Source organism: Malania oleifera, chromosome 9 (genome assembly GCF_029873635.1).
Source record: "Malania oleifera isolate guangnan ecotype guangnan chromosome 9, ASM2987363v1, whole genome shotgun sequence".
NCBI classification, from domain to species: domain Eukaryota; kingdom Viridiplantae; phylum Streptophyta; class Magnoliopsida; order Santalales; family Ximeniaceae; genus Malania; species Malania oleifera.
Window position 1 is genome coordinate 93,987,692 of NC_080425.1, and position 20,927 is coordinate 94,008,618.

At 33.4% G+C, this 20,927-nt stretch overlaps 1 pseudogene; it reads left to right on the plus strand.

Annotated features, from left to right (window-relative positions):
- The window catches only part of LOC131163587 (uncharacterized), a 52,920-nt pseudogene extending 32,478 nt beyond the window's left edge, over positions 1-20,442 (plus strand).
- Positions 20,443-20,927: the final 485 nt, after the last annotated feature.

Sequence of the window (20,927 nt, forward strand, 5' to 3'; positions counted from 1 at the left end):
TCCTCGAATGGTCATCAATAAAGGTGACGAAATAGGATTTCTCGCCAATGGATGAAATTGGGCTCGGTCCCCAAACATTGGTGTGCACTGGCTCCAATTTTTCTTTCTTTGGAGTTCTGCCGAATGTCTGAAAGTTGACTCCTTTCTATTTGCCGAGGATGCAACTCTCGCATTGGTCAATATTAGCAGACTAGAGACCTGGTATCTTTCCCTTTGAGTTCATGATTTTCAAACCTTTTTTCACTCATGTGACTAAGTCTCTAGTGCCATAGGTTTGAATCTTCATTCCCTGCAAAAACTAAAATAGACATGCAAGCATTTATGGTCATATAAAGAGTATCAGTTTTCTTACCGCACAAGTATGTCATTGCACCTTTGGAAATTTTCCAACTATCGCCACAAAAGGTTGTAGTGTAACATTCACTTGCAAGCTGTCCAACAGATATTAAATTTTTCTTAAGATGAGGGATGAATCTGACATCAGTCAAACTCTAGGTGGTACCTATCAAATTTATTTTTGCTTCTCCTTTTCCTGCAATTTCACAAGGTTTGTCATCACCAAGATAAACATTGCTAAGATTTTCGGGTATATACCTGTTAAGCATTTCTTTGTTGCCTGTTGCGTGAAACGAGGCTCCAGAGTCTAATGCCCAAGACTCTCCATTCCTTTCCAAAGAGCATAGCAGTGCATCTCCTTCTCTTGAAGAAGAGGCAATATTTGCTTTGGTCTTATTTTCTGGCTCCTTCTTCTGGGATTAACATTGATTTTTGCTTGAGCATCGACCTGGGAAAAATAAAATTTAGGCTTATTGATAATCCATGATCAACTTCCTTTCGTAGTACAATACCCCCAGGGGAAGTTGAAGCCCCGCTGCCTCCTTGAAAGAGAGATGTTTGGCCAATCTTGCCACAATTCCAACACTCGATCTACTTTTTGTTCTTAGTGTTGTTGGAATTTCCTAGAGCTTTTGATTTGGACTGCCTGCTTCTCAATCTTTCACGATTTTGATTTCTACCCTTGGTATGTTTCTCACCTTGTGTGACCAAGGCACGCCCTTGGAGGTTAACGGTTGGCTTTCTCATGGTGTCAGTATCCTGTAGTGATGCCATCACTTCTTCCCAATTCAAGGTTTCCTTACCAACAAGCAATGTTGTGACAAGACTATCATAAGAAGGTGGTAAAGATGCTAGGAGAAGAAGCGATTTATCTTCTTCTTCTTCAACTTTTACACCAAGACTCATTAACTCAGTCATGATCTTGTTGTAATCATTTATGTGGTAAAAAATATTTACCCCTTCCTCCATTTTTAGCTGATAGAGTTTCGTCTTCAGAAATAACTTGTTAGTTAGAGATTTTGACATGTATCTCTATTCTAATTTTTCCCATAGCTCAACAGGTGATGATTCATCTAACACAGAATATTTAACTTCATTTGACAAGCATAAATAAATGGTACTAACCATTTTCATTTCCATCTCTACCCAATCATCATCTTTGATATTATCTAGATTCTTCCCATTTAGTGGCTTGATCAAGTCACCTTGAATCAAGATATCCTTGACTGTACTCTACCATAAACTGAAATTGTTTCGGCCTTCAAATTTCTCCATGCCAAACTTGAATAAATTATCATTCATTATAAAATAACAACTTAGAGGCCGATTTTAGCAAAATCGAGCACACCAATGCATCCAAAACGGCCAAAATAGCTAGGATTGGATTTGAACCGATATGTGGGTCCACTGATGATGTGGTAAGTGGGCCCCACTGGTGACGTGGCAGATAGGCCCACTAGTGATGTGGACAAATAGGATCTCTGGATGTGGCGTGTCAGCAAGCACTTCCTCCTGCACACTTCTCCCACTTGTAATTATTTGTGCAGGTGGATCCCCTCCTTTCTTTTTTTCTTTTTTTTTTTTTGGATATCGTCCGGGTATCCCCAGCCGGCATCTACCAGATTACCCTGTGATGCATCACAGCCGAGACTAATCCCCACGCCCCACAAAACCCACCCCAAGACTCTGTAGGAAGGTAAATCGAGATTTGCTCAAGGCAGCAAGAATCGATCCCGAGCAGCTAACCTAGGTCACAGCCTCAGCCAGGTCGCCCTTGCCACCCGAGCCAGCGCCCAGGGGTAATCCCCTCCTTTTTTTGTTTAATAAAGGAGTGGTAAGAAGTGATGTGTGCTTTTGATTTCTTTTTATTTAATAAAAAACCATGATGTGACCCATTAAATGTGAATGGTGTGGGAAGACTCAATTGTCTTCTTCCTTCACCTTATGCTTTGTCTCATCTTCACAAGACCTCACCAGACACTACAATAACTCGCGATGGAGAGCTCCGACACCATCAACACGATCAGTAGTTGTGCATAATCTTCGTGTGAAAGCAACGAGGAGCTGGTAGAGCATCGCATGAAGATGTCGTTCACGCCTCTGCGACGTGGTTCGCTGTCCCAACTTTGTCTCATCGTCGCTGACCCGATGGTAAGATTAAATTTTCAATCACGCTCCTCACCCTCTCCAAGTGCTCTGATACCAGTTGTTAGGGAAAAAAGGATAGTCAAAATACAATCACAACACATACAATCACATAGAACACAAACGCATTACGTGGTTTGGCCAAACTCGGTCTACGTCCACGAGAAAGAGGGAGTCTCACTATATGATCAATGAGAAAAATTACAATAGAGGAGGAGTACACACTCTCACTCAACTCAAGCTCAAACCTCTCTGCCTCTCCCACACAGCTCACTGATTCTGCACTTGTAAATTTTCTCACACACTTTCCTTTACACAGCAGTGTATTTATTTACCAAAGAGGAGCATTAAAATAGAGCAGCAATAAAGAAATAGGCATGCTTGAGGCTACGCATGCACCAGGAGGTTGCACCTTCCCAAGCAGAAATAAATGCACCCACATGAATGGGCTAACAAAGATAACATTGTAGGTGTCAAAAGAGTAGAGGATAAAATTATAAAAATCAAGATAGTCTTAGACCAAGAGATAATAAATGTCATTAGTATTTATGTTGTTCAAGTAGACTTAGTAGAAAATATTAAGAGACAATTTTGGGAAGATATGGATAATATTATACAAGACATACCAAAGACTGCAAAAATTATTCGTAAGAGTTCATTTCAATGGACACGTTGAAAATGATAGTAAAAGTTATGAGTAGATAAAGGGAGGGTGTGGATATGGAGATAAAAATGAGTTTAGGGAGATGATCTTAGATTTCGTCATGTCATATGATTTTATTACAATTAATACTTATTTTAAGAAAAGAGAAGAACGCTCAATAACCTTAAAAAATGGATAAAATAAAAGTCTAATAGATTTTTTCTTAACTAAGAGATTAGATTGTTTATCATATAAGGATTGTAAAGTTATCCCAAACGAAAGTTTAACAACATAACATAAAATTTAACAACATAACATAAAATTTTAGTATTAGATATATGTATTAAGAAATAGAAGAGAAGGGATAAAATAAACCAGTATAAGGGAACTAGGTGGTGGAACCTAAAGGGAGAAAATTAATAAAATTTAAATATAAAATGATCAAAATAACAATTAATTATAAAGGATAGTGTAGACATAAACACTCTTTGGAGTAAAATAGTTAGCTCTGTTAAAAAATAGAAAAAAAAAATTTAGGTGAATCAAGAGGATAATTTTTGAATAGCAAATAAAGTTGATGGTGGGATCAAGATGTCCAAAAAGTTGTAAACAAAAAAAAAAAAAATTTTGGTATAAAACATGACAAAAATGTAGAAACATGGAAAACTTTGAAAAGTTAAAAAAGGTGAGAAAATGTGCAAAAAAATGACGTTAGTGAAACTAAATATAGATCATTTAATAATTTGTATACTAGATTAGATACAAAAAAAAAAAAAAAGGAGAACGAGACATATCTAAACTTGTTATAACTAGAGAAAGAAAGAGTAAGGACTTGGTAATGGAAAGTGTATAAGTGAAGATGATATTATCTTCGTAAAAAGAAAAAAAAAAGATGGTGAAATTACTTTAGTAAGATATTTGATGAAAACCAACTAAAAGGTTTAATTTTACAATTGACAAATAAGGAAAAGACTAAAAATATGGTATTTATTCATAAAATTGTAGTTAACGAAGTTAAGTTTGTTAATAAAAAAGATGAAAAATGGAAAAGTTGTTGGACCTAATAACATTCAAATTGAAATTTGGAAATGCTTAGGTGATAAAGGAATTATATAGTTAACTAATTTGTTTAACACAATTATAAAAACTAAAAAAATGTCAAATGAATGGAGGAAAAACGCTTTAGTAGCTATATACAAAAATAAAGGAGATATACAAAACTATATACAATGAAACTGTGGGAAATGATAGTTGAACAGAGATTAAGGTTAGAAACAAACATCTTAAAAAATTATTTAGTTTTATACCTGGGAAGTCTACTATAAAGTTATATATCTTTTAAGAAGATTAATGGAAATGTTTAGGAAAAAGAAGAGGTACTTGCATATGACATTTATTGACTTAGAGAAAGTGTATGATAGGTACCTAGGGAAGTTATGTGGTGGGTTTAAAAAAAGAAAAAGAAAAGGTGTATGTAGTGGGTATACTAATATCATTAATGATATGTATGATACACTAATGACTAGTGTTAGGACTATAAGTGAAGAGACTAGGGAAGTTCCCATCACAATAGGTGTACATCAAGGATTAGCTTTGAGTTCTTATCTTTTTTACTTTAGTGATGGATAAACTGACTAGAAGTATTCAAAATGTGGTCCCATGATGCATGTTGTTTGTAGATGATATTGTCTTAATTGATGAAACTAGGGGTGGAGTGGAATTTAAGTTAGAATTATGGAGAGAAACTTTAGAATCTTGAGGTTTTAGGATAAGTAGAAATAAGACAGAATATATGAAATGAAATTTCAGCAATAGTAGAAGAAATATTGAAAACAAAGTTAAACTTGATGATGAAGAAATCAACAACATTAACAAATTTCGATATCTTAGATTTATTATGCAAGCTGAAGGAGAAATTGAAAAAATATGTAATTTATAAAGTTAAAATTGGTAGAGTAAAATGGAGAAGTGCTTCGAGTGTGCTTTGTAATCGTAAAATATACTTAAAATTAAAAGGAAAATTTTATAGGATGATTGTAAGACCAGTGATGCTATATGGATTAGAATGTTGGGCAACTAAGTAACATCATATTCAGAAAGAAGTTGTCGAGATGAGAATGCTTAGATGGATGAGTGGTATAATGTTAAAAGATAAATTAAGAAATTAACATATTCATGATAAGTTAGGTATACCTCTTGTAGAAGATAAGATAAGCGAGGGGCAACTCAAATGTTTTGGGCACTTGCAACATAGGCCAGGTAGTGCATCAATGAGGAAGAACGAATTAGTTACTGTAAGGGGCAGTGCAAGAGGTAGGGATAAGAGTAGACCTAAAATAACTTAGAATGAGATAGTGAGTAAGGATTTAATTAATACCCTTGAATTTATTGAAGGAAATTGTCCAAGATCATATAAATTGGCAGAAAATTATTCATGTAATCGACCCCACCTAGTGGGACTTAAGAAACAGCATGTTCAAAAAATAAAAGTTGTTGAGATGATAATGCTTAGATAGATTAATGGTATAGCATTAAAATATAAATTAAAAAATAAACATATTCGTGATAAATTAGGTGTAGCTCCTACAGAAGACAAGATAAGGGAGGGAGACTTGGATGTTTTGGGCTCTTGCAATGTAGGCCACATAATGCGCTAGTGAGGAAGAGTGAAATAGTTATTGTGAGAGGCAATAGAAGGGGTAGGGCTAGGGGTAACCTAAAATAAAATGAGATAGTGAGTAAGGATTTAATAGTTCTAAATTTTTTAGAGGAAATTGACCAAATTTTTTTTTTTTTTTTTTTTTTAAGGAAGGGCGGTACCTCCATTTATTTATTGATAAACCCTCACTTTTGGCGGAGAAATACCGTGGTTACAAGACAATCAATGAGAGATAATAAAAGACAAACGTTAAAAATCTCCCAAAGAACAACACCAACATCCAGCCAAAACCGGGTTACAAGTCCAAACAAAACAAAACAAATTAGGACCTACAAAACAAAACTCACACAACATAACAAAACAAAAGAAAAAACAGCAAAAAGCATGAGCAAAAACCAAAAGATATCAGCTAAACATACCTCATATAAGCCATACCCATCTTCTCCAATTTATACAAACCATTGCTAACTTTAGGGAGTTGACTACTATTTGTAAACACACTATTCCTCCCCATAGCACCTTGTCGAGCCAAGGCATTTGCTACTTTATTCCCTTCTCTATACGAATGATTTATCGAAAAATCCACTCCCTCCAATAAACCAATAAGCTGCTCCCAAAAATCCCACAAATACCACAATGAGCACTTCCTGACTCTAATCCAATTAACTACAATATTCGAATCACATTCAATATCGATACAGGTATGACCCAACTGTTTGCAAATCTTTATTCCTTCCAACACAGTTCTCAATTCAGCTTCATTATTTGAACAAGAACCAAAATATTTTGAAAAACCAAATACAAAAGAACCTGTATGGTCTCTAAGGATGCCACCACCACCCGCCGGCCCTGGGTTCCCCAGGCTGCTCCCATCCAAATTTAGTTTCAACCTCCCTTGCCTCGGTTTTAGCCATCTTACACTTTGCATAGTTTTAATTCTTTTATTCACAATTTGCACTTCCAGATTCTGCAAAATCCGAAAATCAGCATCCTTTAACTGAACCATTTCTGTCATGTTCCTACTCAAAACCCCGACCCAATACTTAATGGAGAGCCACACATCAGTACTACTCTCTAATTTTCCTCCCATTCTAGCCACACATCTCCTTCTCCACAGCCTCCAAACTACTAAACAAGGAATCAAACCCATCAATGAACCCAATTGAGAGAACCTAGAAGCCCTATTAAACCACATTTGAACTCTTTCTTTCCAACTTTGTTGCCTAAGGAAAGGAACACCTACCTCCACCGAAACCTTCCTCCAAACCTCAGAAGCAAGGTCTCCCTTATTTAACACATGCTCCAAATCTTCTGATTGCCTCATCTCATAACAATTACATGCCGAAACCAGAGAAACCCCCACCCTTCTCACCTTTTCATCACACTTAGGCACTCAAAAGCAGCCTTCCACATACAAATAGAGGAAAATAATTGACCATGATCACATAAATTGTTAGAAAATAATTCATGTAACTGACCCACCTAGTGGGACTAAAGGCTTGATTTGTTGTTGTTTGTTGCATTAAGCTCCATCCTGTGCATAGTATGAATCTCTATTAGTGATATATTTTATTATAATATATGTATGTATAAAAATATACTTATGTGAATATTTAAGCATGTCCATATGGTTTTGTGTGTGTATGTATGCAATGAATTTATTATACATATGTATATGGATATAGCATATCTTGTATATATATGTATATGTACATGCATACATGATGGATGTTTGTCTTTTGTATAGGTGCATATGTGTTTATGCATCCTTTCAAAAGTTTGCTTATTAAACTGAGCTAAAGAAAAAAGGAAATCTTTGAAGAAATAAGTTAGCCAGTTTAAAATGAAATTTTAAAAGTGGCCCATATGCCAAAAAAGAGATAAATTTATCCCCCTTTTTTTTACGTCCTCATATCATCATATGGGAGAGACGCGGGGATTGAAAAAATGGGATCCTATCAACTTGTTTAAACCTAGGATAATAAACTCACGAGCTTGTTTTCATTTCATCGTCAAGAGACGATAGAAGATTTCCATCACCAAGTTTAAATCAAATGCAACTTGTTTCATTTTTGGGGTGAAACAATATCAAATTAAAATACCCAACAAGCATTTGCTCTCCTTAAGAAGAAGATGTCCAGCTGCACCTTCTAGCATAACTTCCTTGATACAACTCCACTCTAGTCACCAGCCCTACCTTCGACATCCCCCTCCTTGCTATTATTCTAACGACTTCGAGGAGCTAACATATACCTACACTTAAGGTTGCATTTTGTGTTGGAGGAGAGAGTATAGGGACTTTACAACCAAAAAAAAAAAAAGTCATTTTTGGACTAGGATATTAAGCATACTTTCAGAATTGATGCTTACGAATTACAACAAGTTAAGTAGTTGCAAGATGCATTCATGCTTAACCCACTTGGATTTATTGAGAAGGTAATGTTTCAAAAAAATTATGTTTTGTGTCACGGCCTCACACCGAGCATGTACTAAGACGATCATAGTTGTATAAAGATGGTTTGGGCTTCAATACCTTTAATGACACAAAGTCATAAGGCTTGCAAACTAAAGCAAATAATAACTTACTAGAGTTAGGCCAAGACTGTTACACTTTGCTCCATTATGATTACCTCTCTAATACTTCAACTTCTTTGTTGACTGTTATGTTATGAAAGTGAGGGTAGATTTTTAGGGTAGATCTATCCAAGGGTGTATGAGGCCCATTTGTCATCCTAAAATTTTAATGTTTGACTATTTGAGTGTCGAAGATATCCCAATTATTGTCTTTTCATTTTAGGGGACACACACTCACATGCATATGCAAAAGGAAAGAAAGCAAGGAAAAGTACTTAAAACACTTAGAAAGAGATCTTACAAAGTTATTAGTCTTTCTAGAGATTTTCTAAATTTTTCTAATTTTCTTTAACTTTTCAAATTTTGTTGATTTTTTTTTTTTTTTTTGGATTTTCTACAATTTCCTAAATTTATGATGTACATTTTCAAGGATGGTAAAGATCTTTTGAAATTTAAAAAAAAAAAAAAAAATGAGAATATTTTATTTTTAAATTCTTTGTTGCATTTTTATTCATTTTTAGAAAAAAAAAATTGAAATAAAAAAGGGATAAGGATACCTAAAAGTGATCAGTGGAACTAATGTTAAGTAGTTTGATCGGTCTCTTCTAACCATTACTCTCCCTCACCTTTCTCTTCCATATAACCACCAAAGTTCCTTTACGCACACAATGTCATTACACAACATCCCAAACTACGTTGACCTCAACCGTTAGGTCAACCTACACAATCATTATCGCTAGCTCCTCCAAGCACCAAGTCATCAATCCTACACACGCATTTCTGCTTGCGACTCAACATATGCCACCATTTGCAGCTTACGGTGGAGTTCCAAGTTCTTTGTGTCGTACAAGCAAAGTTAGGGGGCTTTCATTGTTTCTTTGAGTGCTATTCCTAAATCTCTCTCTCTCTCTCTCTCTCTCTTCCATTTTTTTATTTTTAAATTCTTTGTTGCATTTTTATTCATTTTTATTAAAAATTAAAATAAAAAGGGGTTAAGGATACCTAAAAGTGATCAGTGGAACTGATGTTAAGTATTTTGATCGGCCTCTTCTAACCTTTACTCTCCCTCACTTTTCTATTCCATATAGCTACAAAAGTTCCTTTATGCACACAATGCCATTACACGGCATGCCAAACTACGTTGACCTCAACCGTTACGTCAACCCACATAATCACTATCTCTAGCTCCTCCAAGTACGAGGTCATCATTCCAACACACACAATTCTGCTTGCGACTCAACATATGCCACCATTTTCAGCTTATGGTGGAGTTCCAAGTTCTTTGTGTCGTACAAGCAAAGTTTGGGGGCTTTCATTGTTTCTTTAAGTACTACTCCTAAATCTCTCCTCTCTCTCTCTCTCTCTCTCTCAAGAGTTTCAATCACAGGATTCCCTATGTTTAGGTTGAGACTCCTGACTTTGACTATGGTGCATAGGTGTGTACATCCCAGACTCCCATTTTCTTTTATTTTCCTCTCTTTTCTTTTTCTCCCCAACAAATGAGTTCTTCTTGGGTGAGGATGTGTAAAACAATATGAATAATGAGTACAATCAAGTTCAAATAGCTAAATTTGTTTTTCAATTAGGTCTATGAATAGGGTCAAATTGTGGGTAGATGGATCCTAGGTCTAGCCTACTATTTGGGCGAACCTATTCTCAAATAGTTCTCTCATTCAATTTGGGTCGATCTTGGCCAAGATTTACTTAGGATCAACTTAAATGAAAAAGAATCATTGAAAACAAGTCAAGTTATTTGAAATTTAAATCCATGATTTTTGGCTCAGTTAACAAACTCTCCCTTGTTCACAGATATTCAAATCCTGCGACCAAAAAAAACATGCAAGATCTTAGCTAGACATAGGCCTATAATCAAATTTCCATGAAATTCCATCACTCACCTATGCAAATACAATTTTAGCTAATCATGCATTTCGATATTTTAAAATCTATTCTTCTTTGTCAATACCCAAAAAAAAAAATCGACACAAGCCATTGCAATAATTTCAAAACTAGTAACTATGCCCAAGCTTGACACATTCTTAGCTCTTTAGGAACAAGAAATTTGTAAACAACTCAATTTATATCAAAATCTCTCACTTTTAGATCCCATTTTACCCTTCAATGGCAACTTTTAAACTAACAAGTTGTGCTGTGTAAGATACCATATGACTAGATTAAACTATGTAAGATACCAACTTAGCCAAAAACTTCACTTGATTCATACAATATATCATAAGTCCTAAGAAAAAAAATCAAAATATCCTCATGATTAATGCAACTAAGGATTAAAATATTTTTTCTACAAAATCCATGGGTAGGCTAGGAGTGACCCTAAAAGTATTAGTGATGAAAGCAAGAGTTTCCTATCTTAAAGTTAATCTAGGTGCAATAATCAAGAACCCCAAGATCTCTAAGTAGCCTTAACAATGTGATGAGTAGTCCTCACTTTCTCCCATTGGGCAAAGGAATGAGTAGGCAAAAGTGACCCTAAGAGTATAAGTGATAAAAGCAAAAGTTTAGATGCAATAACTGAGAGCTCATAAGGCCTCTAAGTAGCCTTAACACTCTAATGACTAGTCCTCATTTACTCCCATTAGGCAAATGAATTGAATGAGGAGAATTGATGATAGCTAAGGGTCTCCCTTTCTCTTAAAAATAAAATCTCTCCTTCAAGAATCCTCTCCTGTTTGGGTGGTTGTTTGTGCTTTGTATAAGAGCTTGCCTCCTTTTCTAGGCAACCCTCCTCCAGTTGTTAAAGATAAAGAATTTGCATTTATCTTCTTTTTCCATTCTTGTTATGCTACCAAGTGTCTTGAGGGATGTTACAATTAATTAATATTGTAACACCCCGACCCTCTAGGTGACCCCGGAGTGTTACTAAACACACATAACATACATACCTTCCGATACCTTACATATACAACCCACCCAAACAAGGGAAAAACAGGTGTTTCATACTAATCTGTATAAACATACATAGCGGAAATACAACATCATCTAATACTTACCAGAGTTTCTAACTGTTTCTCATATACATCCATACATATTTAAAACATAATATGTTACTACAATCCCCAAAAGACAGAGATTGACTAACATCTCACCAGCTCTAAGAAGGACTGTCTACTATCTAACTCAGCCCAGAAGAACGCTAGGCTCGATCCCTTGGAGGACCTGAAATACATTTATATACTAGGGTGAGACACCTCTTAGTAAGATGAATTACATTATTATCAGTGTGTGGCTAACATGAGATTTTGTGTTTACATAATACTGCTAACATTAATTTTTTAACTGGCATTTAAAACTGTACTCAAATGTATATCTAAAAATACATGCTTTCATAATAACATACTGCTGGCTCAATATAGCCTTTTCTATAGTAAATGTTCCCATATACGCCTAGAAGATATAGCCTGGTCTATAAGACTAGCGTCGTCACGCCATCACATACACGTGCGACATGCTTCCCCCCATAACGGGTTGTGTGGCCAGAAAGCTGGACCTAGCAATTAGCCGGCCGACTAATGCTAAGTCAAATATAAAGTAGTACGATGGTGCCTACTCAATATGTACCCGAAGGCCACCCGAAGGCCACCCGAAGGCTGAGTCATCCGGAATTACTACATTGAATAGAGCCTCTGAAAACCTTTGGGGAGTACTTTACGTAGGTCACCAATTGCCTTTCCCATCCACACTCTTGGTGTGTGGATTGCAGCTCTACACATATTTAGCTACGGTACCAAGTTTCAACATGAGAACATAAAAACAGGGCTCTAGCATCATATATAGCAATTTACATCATATAAAACTGTAATTATAATTCATTTCATAAAACTGTACATATCTATGCTGCATATTTGCTGGATAATGACTCGGTAAAAATCGGCATATCATAGCATATTATATCTCATATCTCAAATCTCATCTCTCGTATCTCGACATATAGCCGTTACATTTCAGTATGTCACAAAACCTGCTCATTTAATGCCAATTAAAAACTATACTCATTTCACACAATATTTTTCATCAGTTAATTCATAAATAAATTATCTGCCTGATAAAGTAATTTCTGCTGCTAAAACTGGGGTATGAATATCTCCAGGTTGTTACTTTATCAAATATAGATATATAGCTAAATCCAGGAAAAATGGAGAGAATCAATCCAACCGTCTTTGGTTAATTTTAAAATAAGCTTATGGTTTGAAATAACGATTTCCCAACCGGTGAAAGCGTTCATAAAGATCAATACTACCCTTTAAAAATATCATACATAAATTTAAACTATTGGTTTTGAAAATAAAGTCGGTTAACCGAACACTAGGCCCGAAAACCTTAGAAAAGTCGTAACTAAATATATAAAAATCATTTTAACATTCCATTCGATTAAAACTCTTAAATATAGCTGATATAATATAATCCCCTTACCTGATTCCTAGAAATGACTCGAGATGCTCGAAAACCAAACCCGAACTTTTCCCCGAGTTCTAGAATCTACTCTGCTAAACTCATAGAGATTTGTCCCATGATCCTCGTGGTATCTTTCGATCATCAAAACGGGCGAAAAATGGCTAATGATTGAAGAGAGAGAGAGTGTGGGTGTGGGTTCTAGAGAGAGAGAGAGATTTTTAGATTTATTAATGAAGAGGCAAACAAAAATCCTATTTATAGCCCCTTGACCCGGTCAAATTCGTTGACAAAATGACGCCTTCATCAACAAACCACAAAAGGCTATTCGTCGACAAAAGAAGGGCTTCGTCAATGAACCCTAAACTTGATATTTTCAGACGTTCTGAATCTCTTCGTCGATGAGGCACTGAATTTCGGTGACGAAGCACAGAAGGGCCTTCGTCGATGAGAACATTGGCTTCGTCGACGAAGCCTGCTATTCCATGTTGAAATTTTCCTTTCTTTCTTTCTTTCTCATTTGATTCTCGGGTTCGAGTCTCTACAAATATGCCTAGCCTTGCAGGTGAAATTTGATTTGGAAGAATTTAAATCACACATGGAGTGGAATATTGTTGAGCATATGAAACATTATGTGTGAGCTGTGAATTTTCAACATAAAGTGGGATTGGGGATTAAATGGGCTCTGGAGAGACATGGATTGCTTTTATGGATGAGGGTTTTGTCGCAATGTCCCAGAGAAGGGTCTGGAATGGTAAGGTATAGATATTGAAATTTGAAAGGAGTCGTTACTAACCTATTATTTACCTTGGTGCGGTTAGAACACCTATTTACTACTCATTGATTGGTCTCTATACTATTCTTAGGCCAAGGAACTAGTAGTCTCCATCTGCTTTACCAGAGTCAGGATCGTGAGTTCGGTTATGCGAGGGTAAGGTATCAGCAGCCCTTACACACTCATTTTACGAAACGGTACCTAATTAATTATGAATTATCACTGAATTGAATTTTGATGGTCTTTAATTAACTCCTTTAAAGTAAATGAAATAAATAAATAAATAAAAGTAAAAAATAAATTAATTAATTAATAAATTAAAAATAAAAATGAAAAAATCATAGTGTGATTAGGAATGTCTAATAAGACTTCCAAATGAAAGGATCTTTTTAGATAAACCTCCCTTAGAGCTAATACAGATGAGGTTTGAAATATTTCTTTACCTTTTTTGAAATCATTGGGATGCACTCACACAAAAACAAGTAAAATCATAAAAAAGTATCTTTGAAAATATTCTCAAATTTTTCAAAATCTTTGTAAATTTTTTCTAAAATTTTCTAGGATTTTTAAAGATTTTTTTTCTCTTTTTTTCTTTTTTTGCTTTTTTTATTTTCCATTTTTTTTATTCTGAGTCAAAATAGCTCAAAATATTTTTCCTAAATTCAAAAATAATTTTTTTTCCAAATTCTTCCGAATTTTTTCTTTTCTATTTTTTTTAATGATTTTTCATTATTTTTCTCCAATTTTAAAAAAATAAATTAGAAATTAAATAATGAAAATCTCATCAAACACAATAGGAAAAAAAACTCGAATGAGAAATAGTGTATTTATCAATTGGGTTTTCTTCAATTTGTCCATAAAACTATAGGCTTCTTCATGGATTTCAATACTTGAAGCTGTTGTTGCAATTGAGCTGCTCTTCGAGGCACGAAACCAATGATGAAAAACTTCAAATGAAAATCTGACGGTACAAAATAAATGAGGATGAGTAGTGCACAACTTAGCAAAATTTCAGTACAATCAGATCAGAAATCATCATCCGATCCTATAGATCAAATTTACTGCACATGCACCTCCAAACCTGAAGCTACTGTTGTAATGGGACTGCTTTTCCAAACCATGAAACTGAAATTTCCAAGCTCCAAATAATACTGTGACTGTCAAGAATGAAAAGAGATGAGTCATGAACAATTGGTCAAAATTTCAAGTTGATCGGACAAGAAATTACCATCTGATCGTCTAGATCAAGCTGATATGCGTAGGCACCTCTAATCCTGAAGTTGTTGCTACAATGGGGCTGATGTCCACGACACAAAACCAAAGTTGCGAAACTCTAAATGACAATCCTATTGTTCAAAATGAAGAAGGATGAGTCATAAACCACCTATCAAAATTTCATATCAATCAGACGACAAATCACAATTCGATTATTTAGGTCAATCTGACTGCACAGACACCTCTAATTTTGAATTTTCAGAAAAAAAAAAAAAAAAAAATTTTTCCTCCCTCACTCTTTCTTAGCACGAAACTTAACAACTTTAAATTTGATTTGATCAATCAATTTCTATTTGATCAATCAAACTTAACGCAAATTGATAATTTGACCAATCATGTCAATCAATTTTATTTTTTATTTTTACACATTTCACACATGTTTATTTTGTTGATTTTTCCTTGTAGGTTTAAATTGGAAGCTTTTTGTTTTTTGTTATATAGGATCCCGTACAATTTGGGGTGCCTATAGGTCTCATTGGACTTGGTTTCAAAAAAATAATAATAAGGCCTCATTAGGGTGGATTCTAAAATTTTGAAAACATATCCAAATTGGGCCTTAATTTTGCAAACATGGCCCAATAAGGTTTTGAGATTCATGGCCCAATTGGGCCTCAATTTCAAAATTATGCCCAATGGGGAATATGGACAAAAGATAAAATTGCACCAAAGCTAGATATGTGTCTATGTTATGCTTCTTTTTTCTTTTTTCTTTTTCTCCTTGCTATTTTGAGTGTTTGCATGCTTTTTTTGGAGGTGGTAAGGTGGAGGATGCAATGTGCATGCATAGAATGTACCAAAGGAAAGGGAATTGAAAGCAAGAGGAAATACACCCGTAGAAAATCCCTACTAAAGACCACCTTGTGTGGTGCTCGAGAGCCTAGTACGATATGAGGATAAGGGACACAAGAGCCCCAAAAAGAGGACGCACATAAGGTCTTAAGATATCTTTAAGTTTGTTTGATTTCAAAAAAACTTGAAAACTAAAATGGGTGGCCGAGCATTAAGTTCTTTCTATATGATATGGCCAATCTATTGTAATTACCATGTTTATCTCTAGGAACAAAATAGCGCACACTTTTCTATGAAAGCAAATTCATTTACATTTATGCTAATTGATGAGTGTCTGTACATGTCATTTATCACTATTATATTTTTATAAGAAAAAGTCAAATTGAAGTATTATTGGATATCTAGAATTATATAATTCAGTTGTTATTTACCAGTGGCATTATTTCTTTAATTTTACAGGGCCCGGTTGTTCTTCTTTAGGCTATGGTGCTATGCAAGAGCTTGGGCCATTTCGAGTTCAAAGTAATGGCAAACTTAGCTTAAATGAGTTTGCTTGGAATAAAGGTTTACAGTTCTTTCCAAAGTTATCATGAATCTTGTCATTTAACAAATATGTATTTTTTTTAACTATCGCGAGCCTATTTTTTAATATATTCTTTGTATTCTCAGTTGCTAATGTCTTGTTTTTGGAGACTCCTATTGGAGTGGGATTTTCATACTCTAACAAATCATCTGAGTTTAAGGCGGGTGGAGATAGGAAAACAGCAGAAGAAAATTACAATTTTTTGATAAATTGGTTGAGAGGTTTCCTGAATACAAGGCTACAGATTTTTATATCTCTGGAGAGAGTTATGCTGGTCATTACGCACCACAGTTAGCACAAACAATTATCTATCAAAACAAGATTAGAAATGCCAATAAAACAATTATTAACCTCAGAGGAATCATTGTAAGTAGAGACTCTCTCTTTCTCTCTCTCTCTCTCTCATATATATATATATATATACCAGAAAGTTTGGAATTTTAAGATTCCATTTGTTTTTTTTAAAAAAAAAAAAACTATATAAAAACACTAATAGACTTAGAAGCCTAGACTCATAAGCTTTTAAAGTTTTTGAAATTTAATGCTATTGTACCAAGTCCACACTTAAATAATTAATCAAATGAGATATTTATGGAAAATGATATATATGTTTATGAATATTTTCATTTGAAATCCAAAATGTCTTGATAATGAAACAAATGTGGATAATTATTCTCCATGATTTGATGACACTAGCCTACTAGAATTATTTCGTTTTCCATTTAAGTTTGTCATTTAGTTCTATTTCGCCATTATCATTTCTAACATCTCCCTATTATCATTTAATTTTATTCTTTATTTTACTCTATATTTACTCTCTCTCCTCTTGTTTTTGGTTTTTCATTGACACTAAAGTTATGCTTCAATATTAATTTACTTATCTACCAAATAAACTCATTAATAAAATAGATTTTTCTATCTTCTAAACGAATTTTGCTCAAGTGCTATCCAATTTAACCAAAGACATGGTACACAAAACCAACCACTTAGGCCTTTATAGTTTTAATTGACACTTATCCGCTTAAGTAGTTAAAAAAATTTATCATCTGTCTCAAAAATGTAATTTGAAATTAGAATCTTTAATTTTATTTTGTTGTCCCATACCCCCTATTATTTTATGTTTCATGACTATTTTTTTATATGAATGTATCTAAAACACATGATAATTAGAACGATTTAAAAGTAGAATATTAGTTATTATTATTCTTTTTTTTTTTGTTAGCTCATGATTTTTCAGTTTTACCTTACTTCTTCTCACATGTGGAGGTTTGACAATTGATAAACACATATTTGATTTTATGAAACTTTTAGTTATAAATGTTGAGATTATTGTTTGGCTACGTAGTGCAACGTCACGTTCTAAAAGAATGGAATGGAATTGACCTTTAAAATTTTATAAATTTGTCAGATAATTTTTCATCCCATTTCACTCTTAATCCATTCCATTATAGTGTACCAAATATACTAAAATGATTTCTAGTGAGATAGCATTATTCTAATGATAATAGTGTATGTGTCTCAAACAAATACAATTTATTATTTGCATGGAATTAATTGTACATATTTTATGTGATGATATGGGTGCAGATCGGAAATGCATTAATCAATGATGAAACTGACTTTAGAGGAATGTATGAATATTTAGCAAGTCATGCTATCATTTCTGATGAAACTAATGATGAAATCCAAACACAATGTGACTTCTCTCCAAATGCGACCCCTGAGTCTCATAAGTGCGAAGCTGCCGGAATTGAAGTGGAAAAGGATTTGGCTAACATTGATATCTACAATATTTATGCCCCGTTATGTTCCTCTTCCAGTAATCGCACTGCCATACCCAATAGAAATACTGATTGCGTAAGTGTATATACATAGAATTATAAAAATTAAATAATTGTCACTAAATTTACAAAATAACAATGTATTATAATATAAACACATACTATTTACATGATACTATATATATATATATAAAAAACTCTCAAAAATAAAAGCTGGATTATCACACATTCAAATGATATAAGAGAGGTCCATAATTATGTTTTTTTTTTCTTTTTTGCAATATATATTATCTAATATTTATGATATTGTTACTTTTATTTTTCTTCAACTTCATAAACATTTTAAAAAAAATTCAAACCTTAATTTACGTAAAATAAATTTATAAATACAATTACTTCTATTTTTTGGTTGAATTAGTTTTTTATTAAAAGAAAAAAATAAAATAAAAAATAAAAACTCTGTCTTGTGTTCTAAATGTAAGAATACTTTTCCACAAAAATATTGATATATACTATTTGTGTTTTTGTAAAAAATATATATTTACTTTTTTAACTAAATGAATTTTCTATATATAATTTTGTTTAATTTTAATTAAATTGAATTTATTTTAAAATGCTTTACCTTACTTTTAAAAGATAAAGATATTTTCATGTTAAATAATCTTACACATAAAAGTAATAAGTAACAATGTTTTTGAGCTTTCCTTTCTTTGTTTTTCTAAAATGGTCCTGACTAAATTTGGGCATATTTTGCAAACCAAGATTCAAACACTACTAGTGCTACATGCATTGAGCTAATTAATTTGTGACATTATGTTGCACATAGGAGCAATTGGATCCATGCAGCGAAAATTATGTGTATACATACCTAAATAGGCGCGACTTTCAAAAAGCATTCCATGCTAATATTACCAATATTAAATACAACTGGGAAGGTTGCAGGTATATATACCCTTTGCATTAGTTTGTTTTCTTTTAATTGTATAGTTTAACATTTTAACTAATTGATTCTTTGAAATCAAACATTGCAGCCCTGTCATAGAAGAATGGACTGATAGCCCATCAACAATTCTTCCCATTATACAAGAATTAATAGAAAATAAAGTTCAAGTGTGGATCTATAGGTAACTATAGTACGGTCTTGATATTGATTATATATAGGATAAATTGCATATCTTGAGTCTTTTAATAATTACACTTATCTTGCGCTTGGAAGCATGGAGTTTAGACATTTACTTTCTTAAGATTTCAAAAAATGAACTTAATTACCATGGTTTAATGTTAGATTCTATAATTATTGAAATGACAAGATTGAAAAGGTGTCTAGATGAAAAACCAAATCCACTTTCTCCATTTGATTCTAGAGCTCGTATCTTTCATAATTGCTTAATATTATTCTAGTTTACATGGTCAAACAACTTCTCTACATCAATCTAGCATATAAAGTCTTTTTCCTTCCTCCTTAATAAAGCATCTATGTCTATTAAAGCAACAACCAAAAATTGTCCTTTTCAATTGAGGACATCAAAAAAAAAATTTCCCTTTGATTCTCAAAGATGATTGAGGACAAGACAATACTTAACCCATACTTAAGTCAAATAGCTCATACACCAACAGTAAACATTAAAAAAAATGTACAACTTATTGAAGGATTGGGGAGGACAAATTCTATGCAATCTCGTTTTCATACTTTAAGAGACTATGTCTGTGATTTGAACTTATCACCTTCAATGTAGGACACAACCACCAAACCTGACCTAATTTCATCCAATTTATGGAATACTATAGGAATAAACACTATCATACACACACACACAAAAATATTTTGACGTTAGGCCCCTTTTTTGTCATACACGAAGTGATAAAAAAGAATAGAAAAGAAAAAGCAAATAAATTGAGAGTGGATGGCATTTAATGTCAAACTAGTACTAGATTACTAGCATAATATTTTCAAGTATTGTTAAATGAAACTTTAAAATATTTTGTGGATTTGAGAGAATGTGTTTGATGAAATGCAGTGGCGATGTAGATGGAAGGTTACCAGTTACTTCAACTAAAAATTCTATTAAAAAAATGAATCTGACTATCAACAGTGCATGGCGCCCTTGGTATTACAATGAAGAAGTAAATTCTCTACTATTTCATATTTCTTGTTTATATTATTGTTTCTTACATATTATAGTTGGCTATTATTTATTTATATTTTTGGTGTATCGTATTGACCAGACACTTATTCCACTTGATGTATTCATAAGTACCCATTTCCTTTACACCAAAAGATAAAAAGATCAATAATACAATAATTTTACTATCTTACAGGTTGCTGGGTACACAGTGAAATACGATGGGCTAACATTTGCCACAGTGAGACAGGCTGGGCATCAAGTGCCTACCTACCAGCCTGGCAGATCTCTTTCCTTAATCACACACTTCCTTGAGGGCACGCCCCTCTACAATAATTCAAAATACAACTAATTTACTTAGATCACTAATCCTATCTACTCTTATTATGTTATAAATTTCATGTACTTCACAACTTCACAATGAATAATAATCATCAAGTTTCTTAGAATAACAATCAATTGCAAGAGTTTGATTCCAAGTTGATTAATCTAATTGCTTTTTTAGTTAGTGTATATATCCCAATTTGTCCAAGGGTCTTATATTATAAAAACAAGGGGAAAAGGAATTTTTTTATTCATTCATACAAAAAAATAAATAAAAAATAAAAAATATAGGAAAGATGTACAGAAATACAAAGATACTAGAAAATATATTGGAAAAAAATAATAAAAATAGAGGAAATATAAATGGGAGGTGGGCTAGTAGTCTTCAATCCACATCTAACCTACGAGAAAGGAAAAACATGTGCTCAAGTTTAGAGTTAAACGGGACAGTTCAAATTAGATTATTGATCAATGAAATTGATGAAATTGAAAGCTAATTTAACAAATCAAAAT